Source organism: Oryctolagus cuniculus, chromosome 5 (assembly GCF_964237555.1).
Source record: "Oryctolagus cuniculus chromosome 5, mOryCun1.1, whole genome shotgun sequence".
Classification (NCBI taxonomy): domain Eukaryota; kingdom Metazoa; phylum Chordata; class Mammalia; order Lagomorpha; family Leporidae; genus Oryctolagus; species Oryctolagus cuniculus.
This window is the reverse complement of record NC_091436.1, coordinates 97,840,633-97,860,769: the sequence shown is the minus strand read 5'-3', so window position 1 is coordinate 97,860,769 and position 20,137 is coordinate 97,840,633.

Here is a 20,137-nt window from a genome sequence, read left to right as displayed (position 1 = left end):
AAAATCAGTGACACGACTCATAGGTCTTCTCAGAGTTGGCGTGTTCCTTGTGGAAAAAGAGGATCGCCATACTCACTTCAAACACTCGGGTGGGCAGCTCCTTCCCATTCTGGAAAACCAAAATATTTGCTCAGAAGGGTTTTCTTAAGAATTGTTTATTGCTTTGACACGGCAACTGATGCAGTTAGGAAAATATGTTATTTTCAACTTCATCATTTCCTATGCTTATTATATCTTTGTTAGTATGGAAAACTTCTATCAGTTTTTTCATCCATAATCAAATAGCAGATGCTTCACTTGAGATATGTTCATTCACTCATTCATTCATTCGTGCTTTTTTATTTAATTAATTTATTCAAAATGGATTGTAGATATGTTTGATATCAACTGTTCAGCTAGATGCGAGGGATACAACAGTGAAGAAATTAGATCTTCTTACACTAGACTGTGGGAGAGGAAAAGAAACCAACAATTAAATTACCAATTAAAAGTGTTATCATTAGTGATATTATAGTATAGGTTGCTTTAAAAGAATATATACAGGTAACAAAAGCCTGTTTTATCAAGTAAAGACTCCTTATGTAGGTATATTATTGTATATAAATGGGATGAAATTAAGTGTATAGTGATAGTGGAGGTAGACAACTGAAATGATTTGTTAAAAAAAACCCACACGTGTTAATTGAAGTGTTAATGTTAAAAATAAATATTTTGTTCTCATTGTGAGAGTGAACCCTATAATGTAAATGCAGTATCCAGCCTTTCATTAGCCCAAGATGTTCTTGTCCTTTAACTAACAAGTGAATTCACTGAATTGAGAGAGTGATACAACTGACCCAACAAGGTCCTAATCATGGGACTTAAGAAATCATTTGCTTCTCCAGTAGATAAAATCCTGTTGGCCTGTATTGTCAGAGGAATTTGTTGAGGGAAATTCCAGGTCCAGGCAAAGAATTCCAGGTTTGGGACAGAAGGTAACTACACTTTCATGTAACTCCCCCTTCCCCCATCCCAGATCAACTGAAGCTCACCTGGCCATCATAAATTTCATAAAGAGCATGGCAACACTGACTAATCATAAGGTCAGGAGCACCACTGACCATCCAAGAACTTGGATATGAGCTGATCAAGCACCTCTCAGCCCCAACTTCAATCTATAAGCACCTTCACCCTAACTCTTTGGGAGCCCAGGAATTAAGAAATAGGTATCTGGCTGCTTGCTCCCTGTTGTGTAACAAATGCCTACTTTCTTCTAGCACGCTGATGTCAGTGATTGGCTTTTTGCCATCAGGTAGTAGACTCAGGTTTAGGGAGTTCTATGGCAACACCTCCAACTAGTTTGGGTTATTGTTGGCAAAAATAGTGGTTAAAACAAGAGATCTGAATGGGCTCAAAGCTCAGGAGCCCCCAAACTCTCAGAGTATGTTATAAATTCTGCTACAAATATTGACTGTATTAGTTGCCCTTACCACCAAAGTCAGACCTGTTTCAGGCATGTACAAGAGATATATAGGACATGTAGACACAGACAGTGACTGCAAGGATGCTGATATCCACTGAGACTTTCTGATAGTTGTCAGTGAGTAGGGCATCTGAAAGATTTCTTCCAGTATGACTGATTTACTTATTTAATATAAATTACTTATTAATATAAATCACGCTTGCATTCTGTTATGTGGAACTATGAATGCAAGAATGTTTGTGGTAGATACAATTTTTGACATTTCATCAAATGCTCTTCTCTGTATTACTCATACTTTTGTTTTAAGTTGTATTGCTGGGCTGTCTATTTGAAATCTTGTTCCTTTTCTTTCTTCATCCTTTTCCTCCACCACTTCCTCCTTCTCCTCTTTTTTCTTCTGCTTATTATTTTTTGTGTAGACACTTAATACTATACCTTATCACTTAGTTCTGCTTTTTGTGTTTTAGAAAGGTGTGTTTCATTTTCATTTGTCCATAAAAGTTTTAAATTACTTTTTTTTTTTGACAGGCAGAGTGGACAGTGAGAGAGAGAGACAGAGAAAGGTCTTCCTTTGCAGTTGGTTCACCCTCCAATGGCTGCTGCAGCTGGCACACTGCGCTGATCCGATGGCAGGAGCCAGGTGCTTCTCCTGGTCTCCCATGCAGGTGCAGGTCCCAAGCACTTGGGCCATCCTCCACTGCACTCCCTGGCCACAGCAGAGAGCTGGCCTAGAAGAGGGACAACCGGGACAGAATCCGGAGCCCCGACCGGGACTAGAACCTGGTGTGCCGGCGCCGCAAGGCGGAGGATTAGCCTAGTGAACCGCAGCGCCGGCCTTAAATTACTTTTTTGTTTACTTTTTACTGTACCTTTAATGGGTTACAGTTTGATACTTTACTACAAGTACAGAATGGATATTTTCTTAAAAACACATTTTTAAACATTTTGATTAAAACATAATCATGATATGTGCCTCCCAGGTGACAAAGACACCAAAACATACATTAGGAAAGGGATAAATTCTTCAATAGATGATGCTCAAAAAACGATATTTCCACAAAGAAGATTGAAATGTGATCTTTGTTTCTCACCTTTGTACTGTTGATTTGTTATTTCATTCCATGTGGTCAGAAAAGATACATGATTTCTTTTCATTTGTTGAGGCTATTTTCTAGCTCAACATGTGGTTCTTACTAGAGACTGTAATATATATAGCCAGTGTTTTGGCGTAGCAGGTAAAATTGCCACCTGCCATATGGGCATCCCGTATTAGTGCCTGTCCATGTCCTTGCTGCTCCACTTCCGATACAACTTTCTGCTAATAGTCTGGGAAAAACAGCAGAGGATGGCCCAAATACCCATGTGGTATACCAAGAGGTAGCTCCTGGTTCATGGCCTTGGCCTGGGCCAGCGCTAGCCATTGTAGCCATTTGGAGAGTGAACCAGTAGATTTAGTATCTCTCTCTGTCTCTCTGTCACTCTCTCTCTCCATCTAACTTTCTCAAATAAATACATAAATGTTTAAAAAGAATATTATAAGTGCTAATGAGAATGCTTATGCTGCAGGAATGGATGAAATGTTCTGTGTGTGTTAGGTTCCATTGTTTTATATTGTTTAACTCTGATATTTCTTCATGGATTTTTTTGTTGCTGTTGGATGATCTGTCTGCTGATGAAACTAGGGTGTTAAAATTCCAAATTTATGATTGTTTGGAGGTAACTCTCCCTTTGGATTTAATGATGCTTGTGTAATATTTTTTAAAGATTTATTTATGTATTCAAGAGGCAGAGCCACAGAGATAGAGGGAGACACACACACACACACACTCTCACATACACATTCACAGAGAGAGAAGAAAGGTCTTTTTCCTACTGGTTCATTCCCTACAAGGCTGCAATGACTGGGGCTGGGTCAAGCCAAAGCCAGAAACCTGGAACTTCATCTAGGTGTCCCACACATGTGGCAGGAGCCCAGGCACTTGGGCCATCTTCTGCTGCCTTCACAGCGATTAGCAGGGAATAGAACTGGAAGTGGAGCAGTTGGGACTCAAACCAATGCTCATATGAGATGTGGGCATCACAGGTAGTGGCTTAACCTGCTGTGCCACAACACCAGTCCCTAATTTATTAAACCAGTTGCTCTGACATTAGATGCATACATATTTACAATTGTTGTACCTACCTGTTGAATTGATTCTTTAATCATTATATAGTGACCTTCTTTGTCTATTCTTATACTTTTTTATTTCGAATCTGTTTTATCTGTTATCATATAACTTCTCCTGCCTGCTTTTAGTTTCTAGCTGCACGGTTTATTTCTTCTATTCCCTCACATTAAGTCAGTACTTTTCTTTACTGGGGAAGTTTGTTTCTTGTAAGTAGCATATCTTTGGATCTAGTATTTTTTTTTTTATCCATTTAGCCAGTCTATATATTTCAATTATGGAATTGAATCTTATTATAATCAAGGTTATAATTGATATGTAAAGACAACTTTTATCGCTTACTTTTCTGTTTTGAAGTTCTTTTTTTCAGTTTGTTTGTTTTTGTATTTCCTTCCCCTCCCCCTTCTCTTTTTCATCTTTGTGGTTTGGCAGTATTCTATATCTCTAAGATTAAATTGTTTCATTTTCTACATTATGTTTCTGTTTTTCTTGAGACTTTCATACTTTCACATGTTTTCATAATAGTGGTTATCTTTGTTTTGCTCCTAGATGTAGGGCTAGCCTAAACATCTTTTTATAAGAATAGTATGGTGGGGATGACTTCTTTGCTTTTCTGGCTAAAATATTCTTTCAGAATACTCAGTATGTCCTCCAGTTCCCTCCTGGCCTATAATATTTCTCTTGAGAAAAATGCTGTCTTGTGCTCCTGCCTTGTTCTTTTTAAGAATGCTCTCATATGGAGACAACATGCTGGTGTAGCAGATAAGGTTACTGCCCGCGATACCAGCATCCTATACGGGCCCTAGTTCGTGTCTCGGTTGCTCCACTTCTGATCCAGTTCCTTGTTAATGGCCTGGGGAAAGCAGCAGAGGATGGCTCGAACTCTGCCATTCACAGGTGATAGCTGGATGAAGCTCCTGGCTCCTGGCTTCAGCTTGGCCCAGCCCTGGCTATTACAGCTATCTGTGGAGTGAACCAGCAGATAGAAGATCTCTCTCTCTCTCTCTCTGCTCTCTCTGTCTCTCTCTGTAACTCTGACTTTCAAATAAATAAATACCTTTTTAAAAAATATTCTCTCTTTGTCTTGGACTTTTGAAAGTTTGAAGATAATACACTATATAGAGATCTTTTTCTGGTTAAATTTCTAGGGTCCTTTGGGCTTCTTATAACTGTATGCCCATATCTTTTCTAAGATTTGGGAAATTTTCAGCTATCATTATATTGAATAGTTATTCTATATCTTTTCCCTTCTCTTTGCCTTATGAAATCCCCATAATTCTAGTATTTTTTCTTTTCTTGACATTCCATAGATCTATGAGGATTTCTTCATTCTTATTTATTTTTCTTTTTGTCTTACAGGTATAGTTCAAAAGACTTGCCTTCTATATCAGAATTTTTCTGTCTAATCTAGTCTGTTAAAGCTTTCAGGCACAGCTATTATTCAAATTACTGATTTCTTCAGTTTCAAGATTTATGTTTTGTCCTTTTTCTTGATCTCTCCCTGCTAAATATATCATTCCTCATGAATTATGCTTCTAATTTCACTGAATTATCTCTCTGCTTCCCCTTAGATTTCCTTAACTTTCACTGGAATTGTTCTTTTTCAGACATTTCATTAATTCCTTTTCTTTAGGGTCTTTGCTAGAAAATTATTGTGCCACTTCAGTGACATGACACTAGCTTGCTTTTTTCTTAATTCTTGTGTCCATATGTTAATATTTATAAACTTGGCAGATAAGATATCTCTACCAGTTTCTCAAGATGGCTTTCATAGCAAAAGGCATTCTCCTGAAGATGTACCTCAGGGTGTCACTTTCACAGCCTCTGCTGTTGTTTGTCTCAGTTGTATGCCATTGTATAATTTCTCTACAGTTTCTTCAGAGTAATAAATGGCTTTGTGTACATTCATGGATAGCAGAGTTGGGAACTGTCAGTCCCCAGAGTCTGTGTGAGTATGCGGGTCTTTTACTGGTGTGGTGCACAATGGTGGGGATGGAGTCCTATGGTGTGGCCATTTCATGTGCTTAGTACCACAGGAGCACAGTGGAATTTTCACAATCAGTGCTGGGGTAAGATTCACTATTAGCAGTGATCTCAGGTAACAGCAGTCACAGTGCTGAAGGTATGGAGCATGGGTAATATGTTCCCATGATCAACAGAAGTGGCCATCATTTCTGGCAGAGGCTTTCCACAAAAACAATGGGAGCACTGATGTTGTGAACCACAGGAGCCATGTCCCCAGGCTCTGCTTGATAGGATGGATCTCAAGCAGCTACAGGAGAGCTGCCAGAATATGACTATAGTGGATGATACTTAGGTCCTCCTGTATGGGTAAACATCAGTGAATAAAATAGTAGGATATGTGTGATCTGGCTCCCTTGTAGATTTGAAAAGTAGCAGCTGGAAGCAGCAGTTCCAGTGGGTGTAGAATATGGGAGAATCACTCTCGGGCTCAAAGGTGATGCACGTTGCTAGTGGCTAGCAGTAGCAGGTGGTAGAAGTTGTGAGGGAAGGTCCCAGGCAACAGGTACCAGCAAGTGCCTTGGTTCTGTGGGTTTTGGTGAAGGAACCCCCATCATGCTAAACCACCTGTTTCTTGTAGTGCAGGACTCCCTTTTGTACAAGTGCAGTGAAATGTTTGTGGGCTCCATTGATGGAGATATGCAGAGGCTTCTGTCCCCTGTGGCAGTATGAATTCCAACAGTGACTCCATTCCCCTGATGAGGCCATGCTACAACAGTCTGGGCCTCAGAGTTTGGCAGAGAATCAGCGTTTCTCTGAAACAACACTACTATGTAGACTTCACGCAGCTCCATCAATGGGGCTCCGAACCTGTGATGACTGTGAAGCTCCTGTTCCACAGGGATGGCCAGGATTGCTGCCATTTGTGGTGATATGATCAACTATGACTCTCCTCTTTACTGCCTTCCACTCACAATAGGGAATCCCAGCGAGGAGCAGCTGGAGTTGTCCTTGTCAATGTGGTTCGTTCTCTCCACGCAGCAATCTCAAGTCTCTCTGTCTTACAAGGTTCCTGTCTCTGACTAGCCTAGTTTCAGAGGTCGCCCTCAGCCACTCACCTTGAAATACCAGTATTTATTTGTTGCTTTGGTTCTTTCTGTGCAAGAAAAGAACATTATGTACTTCTATTTGGCCAAGTTGAACTATCTCTCTAAGGAAAATATTGTTAAGACTCTGAACAACATTGTTTATAATAATCAACAAAGATTGGGGCAATCCAAATTTAGTTCAAAAAGGAATAAAGAGATAAATTTTAGATTATTCATAAAATAAAATGTAAAATAAAATAGGTAAATTTTTAAATTGAATAAATTTTAGCATCTTTAAAGTATGCTAACTGAAACTAAAAAGTAGTAAAGGATACAAACTTATGGTAGCATTTTTTTTAGTTTTTAGAACATACAAACTATTAAACTATAAGAACATATAGGAGGTGATTAATTTCAAATTCAAAATACTGCATGATTGCAGAGGGAAATTATAAAGGAATCAGGGTGGCACACAGAAGGTTTGAAATGAGTTTGTAAATGTTTTCTTAAGAAGCGCTGTGATAACATTTATTATGCTAACCTCTAATTTCATAAATGAATGGTAGCATAGTAAAATTAACTTTCAAGGAGTATGAATGACTATGTCAAATGCTACTGATAAATCAACAATGATGCAGATTTCATTTAATCAGTATCACAAGGTAGTTAAGTAATTTTCATTAGCTTCATTTTAGGAATGGGCACACTGTTTATTACACATGCACATATATTCAAAATCATATAAATATTTAATGAAACAATTTTATCCCGAACCTTCATAATTCTGAACCCAATTACTTTGCACCATATCCTGCTGTGGCCTCCCTGTAACCACCATGATTCATTCTGGAAGATCTTATTTTCAAAACAGACCTCAGTACTACTGGGGCAGGAAGTTGAAGCAAGTGCTTCATATGGAATCCTATTTAAGATGAGGAAACGGTAAATATTTAATGTGCAGTTTATAGAAAATGTGATTATGAGCTTTAAAATGTAAACTTGAGAAAGAAAATAATTTGTACTATGAGTGCTAACTATTAGTAGACATTTTGAACCACACAAACATAGGTAACTTGATTCTTGATAAAGGCACCAGGGAAATTAAATTAAAAAAATAGTATTTTTTAAGGCGCTGAGACAATTAGATATCCATATACAAAGAAACAAAAGCAGAATCTTGATACAAACATTACACTTTATATAAAGGTTAACTCAAAGTATATCATTTAACTAAAAGTAAAATACAAAAAATAAAATTGCTGCAAGAAAACAAAAGAAAGTATGCATGGTGTCAGATTTAGACATAAATTTTATGATACGACAGCAAGAGCATTATCTACAAAGGAAAGAGATGAAAAATTAGACTTCATTGAAATAAAAAACACTTTCTCTGTGAAAGACATTCTTAGGAAACTAAAAAGTTGATTCACAGATTGAAAGGATATATTTACAAATCAAGTCTCAGACAAAGTCCTTGTATCCAGAATCTACAAAGAGAATTTTAAATTAAAAAAAAAAAACCTATAATAGATTCATTTTTAAAATTCTGAAAAGGTCCACATTATTTTACATTATTTTATTTACATGAGAGGAAAAAAAAAAAAACCTGAGGGAGGGCAGATAGACAAAGCTCCCATCTGCTGGTTCGCTCCCTAAATACCCATGCAGTGCTGGGTGTAGGCTGAAACCAGGAGCCTGGAACTCAGACCAAGCCTACCAACTTTGATTCAAGAACCCAGTCACCTGAGCTACCACCACTGGCTCCCAGGGTCTGCATTAGCAGGAAGCTGGAGCCAGTGCTGGCAGTGTCCTGCATTTCAGGCAACCTCATAGGTATGAAGTAATCTGCATTCTCATTTCCAAATGACAAATGATGCTAAGCATCATTGGAAATACAAAGTTTATATGTATGTGTCTTCCTTGGTGAGATGTCAGTTGAGATCTTTTGACTATTTTCAAAATGAAGTTTTTTTTTTTTTTTAGTTTAAAATTCTCTTTGTTATGAAAATAACAAGGTTTTATTAATTAGGATTAATCACATAACCATGGTGGCTGGCATGGAATTTATCAACTAAATGGAAATTTTTAGCTTTTTTTCTTAGCTTAAATGAAAAATGTCTTCTCCAATTATACTGTAATCATTTCTTAACTAGTAGGTAGTAATTTACTAATTAAATGTTGGCTATGCCTGGATAACATAATAAACTCTCATTTGAAAAGTTCCACTGTTATTGAAGAGACTAAAGGAAATTTAATAAAATTTCAGTTCTCTGACCATTAGATACCCACAATTATCTACAGAGGATGTGAAGCGGATGTGTTGTAAATAAACAAGGAAGGATAGAAAAATTAGTGACTTTTGAACGTAGTAAGCAGGCTTCCATGGAATTTCTTCCTAACATCTGTTATAGCAATAATCTTAACATTATTGGAAATATTGCAAACAGACTTGAAGCAATAAATGAAAGACAAATATAGAATATAAAATGATATGGGAAAGATCAAGAGAGACAATTTACTAATGCAGTCTAAAAAGATTTATTTCAATTAATAGTGCACCATTAGGAAAATTACAGAAATCAGTTAAGAAGAAGAGGCTATATATTTTCTAGGGAAACAAAATAAGAAGCAATGGCAACAGACCCATGACATCAAACATCTTTGCTTCCTCTGAGGCATGTAGGGTGCAGTGATGGGGAGTAGAGACTGGGAGAGCCATCCTGGACCAGCAACCACCCACGGGTGGTGGACTATAAATTGCTGCTCCTCACAGCAGATCCTATTGACCACCTCCCACCCTCCACTAGAATTCAGGCTTGTTTACTTCAGTATTAAGGGCTGTGCTGTGGATTTCAAGGGCCATAACGGAGAAAAACCAGAAAATTTGCCAGTAACACTAAGTGAGATTTATAACCTTTCCCAAATGAGTCTGTTGATCTGCTTTACCTTGCACTTTTTATTAATGTCCTTCCATTTTAATCATCCAACTAAAAAAAATTAATTATTTTCTGTTCCATGACCTGGCCCATGAAATTAATTCCTGGTTGTGGTATTTTTTTAAGATTGTAATTACGTGCCTTGCCCAGAACAAAATTTATTATGTTTTCTGTGAAAACTAATGTTTTCTAATAAGTTCTTCTCACAGTCTGCATAAATATTGAGAATCTTATGATACATTGTTTCTAACCTGAACCTTTCAGAATGGAATTATGTTCATATTAAAGCTTAAAAGGGAAAGATAATATTTCCTCTCTTCACAATAGTAATGTTTTTAGCTTAGAATGAGTCAAAAGGCATTGTTACCATATGAATCATAGGTAGTATAACTTTGATGGAGTGCTATGTACTCTATTTTTTCTTTCCTTTTTTTCCTGTTTCCTTTTTATTGGGATAATTTAAATAAGAGCACACATGAAGTTAATGTGTGCATTCTGCTTTAATTTTAAAAAGGGCTTTATTGAAGTTTAATTGTCATAAAACACGCTGTACATAATTAAAGTATATAATTTGTTGTCTAAGCATATGAATAAATATATGAAATTATAACTACAATCAAGACAATGAGAATAACCATCACTGCCAAAAATTTGCTCATGCTCCAATGCAATACTTACCATGGTCCACTTCCCTGTTGTCAGGAAACCACTATTTTGTTTTCTGTCACTATAAATTAGTTTTCAAGGATTTTATATGAATGTAATCATAAAGTGTAAACTCTTTTTCCTTTTGTGGGGGAGGTAGTCAGGTTTTGTTCATTCTGCATAATTATTTTGTAACATATAACAATAGTTCATTGCTTTATATTAATGAACAGTTTTCCCTGATTGGATACCACAGTTTATCTTCTCACTTATAGATTGGGGTTTCTTCCAGATTTGGGCTACTGAAAATAATAATCCTTCAATATTGATGTCCAGTTTTTAAACTTCTTGTGGGATGGACATTATGGCACTCCGTCTGCCACTTGGAATAACCACAACCCATTTCAGAGTGTCAGTTCAAGATCCGGCTGTTCTGCTTCTAATTCAGCTCTCCGCTAACACATTCTGGGAGGCAGCATATGATCACTCAAGTGCTTGGACCCCTGCATCCCACGTGTGAGACATGGATGGAGTGTCTGACTCTGCCCTGACCCAGTTCCGTTTGTTGCAAGCATTTGGGGAGTGAACCAGCATCTGGAAGCCCGCTCGCTCTCTCTCTCTCTCTCTCTCTCTCTCTCTCTTCCGCACCTCTACATCTATCCCTCTCTCCCTCTCCCTGCCACTCTGTGTTTCAAATAAAGAAATACATAAACTTTAACATATCCTGTTAAGAGAATAGAAAGATAAGATATGTACTGGGAGACCACAGTTACAAAACACAAATCTATCAAAGAACGTGCATCCTAAGTGTAAAAAGAACCCTCAAATCCCAGAAACAAGCAAATAAACATCCCCCCAAAAACAGTGGGCAAAAGATTTTAACAAGAATTTCACCAAAGAGAATATAAATATTAATTAAAATTCAATCCCAAATATGATGCTTAACATCTTTACTCACTAGGAAATGCAAGTTAAGACCACAATATGTCTATACTATATACTAATTAGAACGACTAACATTTCAAGTGCCAGCAAGGATCTTGAGAAATTGAAACTCTAACAAACTGTTAGTCAAAATGTAAAATGGTAGCTCCAGCATCATGGCACAGAAGGTAAAGCGGCTGCCTACAATGCTGGCATCCCATATGGGTGCCAGTTCGTGTCCCGCACGTTCCATTTCCAACCCAGTTCTTTGCTAATGGCCTGGGAAAAGCAGCAGAAGATGACTCAAGTGCTTGGGCCCCTGGCACCCACATGGGAAACCTGGATGAAGCTCATTGCTCATGAGTTCAGCTGGACCCAGTCCTGGCCATTTCAGCCATCTGGGAAGTGAACTGGCAGATTTAAGATCTCTCTGTGTGTCTCTCCCTCTCTCTCTGCAACTCTCAATTTCAAATGAATAAACAGATCTTTTTTTTTTTAAAAAAAGTGTAAAGTGGGGCCAGCGCTGTGGTGCATTAGGTTAATCCTCCGCCTGCGGTGCCGGCATCCCGTATGGGTGCCGGTTCGAGTCCTGGCTTCTCCTCTTCCAGTCCAGCTCTCTGCTATGGCCAGGGAAAGTACAAGATCAGATTCTCGAAAGTTGATTTCTGACTCCAAAATGGAATATTACTATTGTAATCAGACATTTAATGTTTTTGACAGATCACTTTTGTCTATGAATTGGAGTCCTTTTTTTTTTCAAGAGTATTTTTAAAAATGGCTATCAAGATATTTAAAAAATTCACAGTGAGTTTAAGAGGGTATCAGTTACCTAGTGAATGCTTCATTCCAAATTACACTGAACAAATTCTTCCACTATTACTATCAATTCTAATGTTATGGAGATTACATTGTAAGTACCAACAGTTAATTTAATAGTTAAATGTTTTTAAATATTTCTTTTTTATGTACTTTAAATCAGAGTTATAAACAAATAGAGGAGGAGGAAAAGGTGGAGGGGGAGCAAATATCTTCCATCTACTGGTTCATTCCTCTTGTAGCCACAATATCTGGGGCTGGGCCCGGCCAAAGCCAGGAGCCCAGAGCCTCTTCTGAATCTCCATGTTGATTCAGGGGCCCAAGCACTTGGGCCATCTTCTGCTGATTTCCTGGACACATTAGCAGATAGCTAGATCGGAAGTAGAGCAGCTAGGACATGAACTGGCACGCATATGGGATGCTAGCATCACAGGTGGAAGCTTAACTTACTATACCACAACATGGGCCTCAGTAATTTGTTTTTATTTGTTTTTATTTTTAAGTTATATCTTTGTGTACAAAAGTTCAATATTATAATTCATTCAAAGTGAATAAAAATAAACTATGTACCTAGGACTTCATAATATTCTACACTGGATATCCATTCTAACATTTATGAGCTATTAGGTTAAAATGTGACATTATCTCAAAAGCATTTCTATATATAATCAAGAGTTACAATTGAATCTCTCTTCTTTGTTGTTAAAAAGTTGTATGTAATTGTTTTCACATCATTTTAAGTTGTTATATTATTTTTAAAAATAATTTTTAGGGATTCTGATAGCAGAATCCATAGGCCCTCTCAACCTCTAGTTTATATACTAATATGAATTATAAGTGTAATATAAAATTACCATCAGGTAGAATTATATAATCCTACATAAACTAGCATAGACAAAATATAAAATTATCATTTTCTCTGTAGGTTCTTAAAGCAGTTAGATAACCTGTAGCAGGCATGAAAATTTTTAAATGACTGGAAGTCCCTAAGAGTCCAAATCTACATTTATGAGCTAATAACAAAAGCTCAGGCAAATCATTGCTGCTGGCATCCTCACTCCAAAGCATACCTTTAGCACATTTAAAGGAACCCTTTCAAGTCATCTTTCCATAGATTATGATCTTGATGCCATTTAAATGTAAGATCAGACTATGGGTGATGCAGAGAGATTACAAGAATGCAGTCTTTGAAATTATAACAGCGGTGTGCAAATCTTGGCTCCAAAAGATACTTATTAACCATATGATCTTGAACAAGTTTCTTAACTCTGAGCCTTATTCATCCGTAGTACAGCGGTATCAGTATTAGTATTGTAGTGCTGTTGTGAAGTTTTTTTTTTTGTTTGTTTTTTGGGTTTTTTTTGACAGTCAGAGTGGACAGTGAGAGAGAGAGAGACAAAGGTCTTCCTTTTGCCGTTGGTTCACCCTCCAATGGCCGCCACGGCTGGCGCACTTCGGCCAGCGGACTGCGCTGATCCGAAGCCCAGAGCCAGGTGCCTCTCCTTGTCTCCCATGGGGTGCAGGGCCCAAGCACTTGGGCCATCCTCCACTGCCTTCCCGGGCCATAGCAGAGAGCCGGCCTGGAAGAGGGGCAACCGGGAAAGAATCCGGCGCCCTGATCGGGACTAGAACCCGGTGTGCCGGCGCCGCTAGGTGGAGGATTAGCCCATTGAGCCGCGGCGCCAGCCTGTTGTGAAGTTTAACACAGTTTAAGATGTATAAATCAATTGGGACAATGGCTAGTGTCATTCTTTAAAACATATGTTTTAAAGCATTATGATTTTTGGTTTGGGCTTTTTGGTTGTTATTTATTTTTAAGAATTGTTCTGGAAGGCACATGTGTTTTCTTTTGGAAGCATATTAGGAGAAATTTTTGTTTGTTAAGGTAATTGATATGTGATCCTGTATGAGCAAGATTGCACATTCAATGCTGATTTATTTAGAGCCTGCTGTGTGCCAGGCACCACATAAAGAGAACAAATTGAGAAGTGTTTCAACTGCAAAATTATAAGGTACCTTTAAATTCAAATGACAATCAAAAGGACAAGCAGCCCCAAAGTGCTGTCTGAGAAGGCAGAGTTTCCTTGCACTTTTCAAAGGAGAATGGAAAGTTATTTCCTCTGACTGGAAAAGATCTGTAGGGATGGCTCACACAACCCCATCTCTAAAAGATGCTGTATGCAGTCAAAAACAATGAAATCCGGTCATTTGCAGCAACATGGAGGAATCTGGAAAACATCATGCTGAGTGAAATAAGCCAGTCCCAAAGGGACAAATATCATATATTCTCCCTGATTGGTGACAACTAACCAACCACAAAAAAGAAAACCTGTTGAAGTGAAAGGGACACTATGAGAAAAAGTGACTTGATCACCCTTGTCCTGACTGTTGATGTACAATTTAATACTTTATCCCTTTTAGTATTTTTTTGTTCTAGTTAATACTATTGGTTGAACTCTGTAATTAACACACATTTATTCTTAGGTGTTGAAAAGTGATCCTTGTTAAATATAAGAGTGGGAATAAAAGAGGGAGGAGATGTACAATTTGGGTCATGCTCAATCGGACTTGCCCCAAATGGTGGAGTTAGAAATGTGCCAGGGGATTTCAATACAATCCCTTCAAGATTGCATGTACCAATGCCATCTCACTAGTCCAAGTGATCAGTTTCAGTTCACAATTGATCACACTGATAGGTCTAAGAATCAAAGGGATCACATAAACAAGTCTAGTACCTGCTAATACTAACTGAAAGGGAGAAAACGATCCAACATGGGAAGTGGGATACACAGCAGACTCATAGAATGGCGGATGTCCTAAACAGCACTCTGGCCTCAGAATCAGCCCTTAAGGCATTCGGATATGGCTGAAGAGCCCATGAGAGTATTACAGGCATGGAAAGCCAAGACACTCTGGAAAAAAAAAAAAAAAAAAAAAAAAAAAAAAAAAAAACTAAATGAAAGATCTCCGCGAGTGAGATCCCAGTAGAAAGAAGGGGCCATCAAAGGAGGAAGTACCTTCTCTGGAGGGAGAAATAAGATTGAAGTCAGCAAACTTAAGAGGCTTCCATAGCCTTGGCAACTCATGACTAGAGCCTAGGGAGATTTCTGACACCATAAGCAAGAGTGTCAAATTGCTAAGTCAACAACAGGAGTCACTGTGTACTTACTCCTCATGTGGGATCTCTGTCCTTAATGTGTTGTCCAATGTGAATTAATGCTATAACTAGTACTCAAACAGTACTTAACACTTTATGTTCTGTGTGGTGCAAACTGATGAAATCTTTACTTAATATATACTAAATCGATCTTCTGTATATAAAGATAATTGAAAATGAATCTTGATGTGAATGGAAGGGGAGAGGGAGCAGGAGATGGGAGGGGTGCAGGTGGGAAGGAAGTTATGGGGGGGAAGCCATTGTAATTCATAAACTGTGCTTTGGAAAATTATATTTACTAAATAAAAGTGTTTATAATAATAATAATAATAATAAAAGATGCTGTATGGAATTCCACACCCAGGCCAGAGTTTTACAAGCTTGGACATACAACATAGAATCTAGAAGGCCAAAGGGTTTTCTTTATTTGGAATGGTAAAGGGGAAAGGATGAAGACCCATAAAACATAATACAATGTCAAGTGAAAAAGAGCAGTACACTGAAGTATCTCTGGTATGGTTAAACAATGTTTATATACCAACTAGGAAATACAATGGAGAAATGAAAACATTTGAAAAATATCAGCATGAAGAGCTCATGAGTGAATTTATCCTCTGTTTTATAAACTGTTGCTATAATGTTATTTAAACAGCAAATAAAATTTAAGAGAAAGCAAAATATAAAGTCTAATCAGCAACAAAATTTTGTAAAATTTCTATGGACAAGTGAAAAAATGTTAGATTGAAATAAAGAGTCATTTACTTAAAACAGTATACTGAAATACAACACAAAATAGTCCCTAATGAATGCAAAATCGATCTGCAGGCTAAAATGGGATTACTTCATTTAACATAAATTCTTCCTTTGCTGCCCAGCTCCCCCTCCCCATAGCAGGTTTCATGTGTCTCTGGGATCAGATCCTATATGTCTGACACTCTGACTCCCCTTTGCTTCTCCTCTTAGGCCCTCTCCTGCCACTGGCTTTGTGTTACCTCTATAGAGTCCACAGCTCCCTAGAATTTCAGTACTTAGCAAAACAATTCATACATAGTTAAATCTAATGAAATCAAGCCTTTAAAATTAGACATCTGTAGACTAGCCTAGGATTAACTTTCATTTGTAACTTTATTTCATTGAAAATAGTACTTAGTGGGAAAATTTTCTTATGAACTCAAAATTTTAACTTCCAAAGGAACTTTTAAAGGAAAACTTAGTCTAGCCTGGACCCTGATTATATGTTTTCTTGAATTCAGGCATTTCATTAAAATTTGCGGGCAGTTAAAAAATGGTGGAGTAGGAGAAAAAATAAGCAAATTTGACAAATCATTGACCCAACTAACGAAAAAAGGGAAGAGAAGACCTAAATCAATAAAATTAGAGATGGAAAAGTAAACAACAGACACCACAGGAATAAAAAGAATCATTAGAAATTAAACAAAGAGCCAACAAACATGCCAACAAACTGGGAAACCTAGAAGAAATGGATAGATTCCTGGACACCTACAACTTACCTAATTTGAGCCATTAAGACATGGAAAAACCTAAAAAGATCCATAACCAAGATGGAAACTCAATCATCAATAAAGGCCCTCCCAACAAAGAAAAGGCCAGGACTGCATGGCTTCACTGCTGAACTGTACCAGACATTTAAAGAAGAGATAACTCCAGTTCTTCTCAGGTTATTCAAAAAAATTCTTTCTATGAAGCCAGCATCATTGTAATTCCTAAACCTGAAAAAAAGATGCAACAGAGAAAGAGAATTACGGACCAATTTGCCTGATGAACATAGATACAAAAATCCTCAACAAAACTCTAGCCAATCTATCCAACAACATATCAGAAAGATCATCCTTGGTATGCAGGGATGATTCAACATTCAGAAATCAAGCCACTATGGAAGTCAGTCTGGAGATTCCTCAGAAACCTGAAGATAACCCTACCATTCGACCCAGCCATCCCACTCCTTGGAATTTACCCAAAGGAATTTAAATTGGCAAACAAAAAAGTGGTCTGCACCCTAATGTTTATTGCAGCACAATTCACAAAAGCTAAGACCTGGAACCAACCTAAATGCCCATCAACGGTAGACTGGATAAAGAAATTATGGAATATGTACTCTTTAGAATACTATACCGCAGTAAGAAACAACAAAATCCAGTCATGTGCAACAAAATGGAGGAATCTGGAACACATCATGCTGAGTGAAATAAGCCAGTTCCAAAGGGACAACTACCATATGTTCTCCCTGATCGGTGACAACTGACTGAACACCAAAAAGGAAACCTGTTAAAGTGAAATGGACACTATGAGAAACGGTGACTTGATCAGCATAGCCCTGACTGTTAATGAACAACTTAATACATTATCCCTCTTGGTAGTTTTTTTTTTTGTCTGTTCTACTTAATATGACTGGTTTAATTCTGTAATTAATACACAGTTATTCTTAAGTGTTGAAATTTAACTGAAATGTGATCCCTGTTAAACATAAGAGTGGGGATAAGAGAGGGAAGAGATGTACAATTTGGGACATGCTCAAGCTGACTTGCCCCAAATGGTAGAGTTAGAAACATATCAGGGGACTCCAATTCAATCCCATCAAGGTGGCATGTACCAATGCCATCTCACTAGTCCAAGTGATCAATTTCAGTTCACAATTGATCATAATGAAAGGACTAAGAGTCAAAGGGGGCACATAAACAAGTCTAGTACCTGCTAATACTAACCAATAGAATAAATAAAGGGGAGAGTGATCCAACATGGGAAGCGAGATACTCAGCAGACTCATAGAATGGTGGATGTCCTAAACAGCACTCTGGCCTCAGAATCAGCCCTAAGGCATTCCGATCTGGCTGAAAAGCCCATGAGAGTATTTCAGGCATGGAAAGCCAAGACACTCTGGCAAAACAAACAAACAAACAAACAAAACCTAAGTGAAAGATCTCTGCGAGTTAGATCCCAGTGGAAAGAACAGGTCTTCAAAGAAGGAGGTACCTTTCTCTGAAGGGAGGAGAGAACCTTCACTTTGACTATGACCTTGTCTAAACAAGATAAGAGTTGGAGAACTCAAGGGGCTTCCATAGCCTTGGAAACTCATGACTGGTGCATAGGGAGATTACTGATGCCATAAACAGGAGTGTCAATTTGTAAAGTCAACAACAGGAGTCACTGTGCACTTACTCCTCATGTAGGATCTCTGTCCTTAATGTGCTGTACATTGAGACTTAATGCTATAATGAGTTCTCAAACAGTATATTTCGCTTTGTGTTTCTATGGGGGTGCAAACTGTTGAAATCTTTACTTAATGTATACTAAACTGATCTTCTGTAGAAAAAAAAAAAGAAGAAATTATCAATTCCCAACTTGACTCTCACTGAGATTAAACATGACAATAGGTCTGATCTGATTTCATCATCATTTAAAAAATCATCTATTATTTTTCACTTTATGTTTCTGTATGGGAGCAAACTGTTGAAATCTTTACTTAATGTATGCTAAACTGATCTTCTGTATATAAAGAGAATCGAAAATGAATCCTCATGTGAATGGAAGAGGAGAGGGAGTGGGAAAGGGGAGGGATGCGGGTGGGAGAGACGATATGGGGGGGAAGCCATTGTAATCCATAAGCTGTACTTTGGAAATTTATATTCATTAAATAAAAGTTAAAAAAAAAGAAATCAAACAATGTGATACACCACATTAAGAAACTGAAAAACAAAAACCATATAATTATTTCAATAGATGCAGAGAAACCATTTGATAAAATACAACACCTTTTCATGATGAAAACTCTAAGCAAATTGGGTATAGAAGGAACATTCCTCAACACAATCAAAGAAATTTATGAAAAACCCACACCCAGTATCATAATGAGTTTGGAAAGTTGGACACATGATCACTGAGATCAAGTACCAGACGTGGATGCCCATTCTCACCATTGCTTTTCAACAGTCCTGGAAGTTTTAGCTAGAATGATTAGGCAAGTAAAAGAAATCAAAGGGATACAATTTGGAAAGGAGGAAGTCAAACTTTCCCTATTTGCAGATGACATGTTTATATATACAGGGGATACAAAAGACTCCACTAAAAGACCATTGGAACTCATGGAAGAGTTTTTAAAGTAGCAGGATATAAAGTCAATACACAAAAATCAACAAACTTTGTATACACAGACAATGTCATAGCTAAGAAAGAACTTCTAATATCAATCCCATTCACAATAGCTGCAAAAAATCAAATACTTTGGAATAAGTTTAACCAAGGATGCAAAGATCTCTAAGAAGAGAATTACATAACATTAAAGAAAGAAATAGAAGATACAAAAAATGGAAAAATCTTCCATGTTCATGGATTGGAAGAATCAATATCATCAAAATATACATTCTTCCAAAAAGTAAATCACAGATTCAATGCAATACCAATAAAAATACCAAAGACATTCTTCTCAGATCTAGAAAAAATGAGCCAACAAATATGCCAACAATATGCTGCAATTCATATGGAGGCACAAGAGACCTTGATTAGCTAAAGCAGTCTTATACAACAAAAACAATGCCAGAGGCATCACACTACCAGAGATGAAGACATACTACAGGGCAGTTATAATCAAAACAGCCCAGTACTGGTACAAATACAGGTGTATAGACCAGTGGAACAGAATAGAAACATGAGAAATCAATCCAAACATCTACAACCAACTTATATTTGACCAAGGAGCTAAATCCAATCCCTGGAGCAAGGGCTGTCTCTTCAACAAATGGTGCTGGGAAAACTGGATCTACACATGCAGAAGTATGAAGCAAGAACTATACCTTACATCTTACACAAAAATCTACTCAACATGGATTAAAGATCTAAATCTGTGCCCCAACACCATCAAATTATTAGAGAACATCGGAGAAACCCTGCAAGATATTGGAACAGGTAAATAGTTCTTGGAAAAGACCCCTGAGGCACAGGCAGTCAAAGCCAAAATTAACAAACGG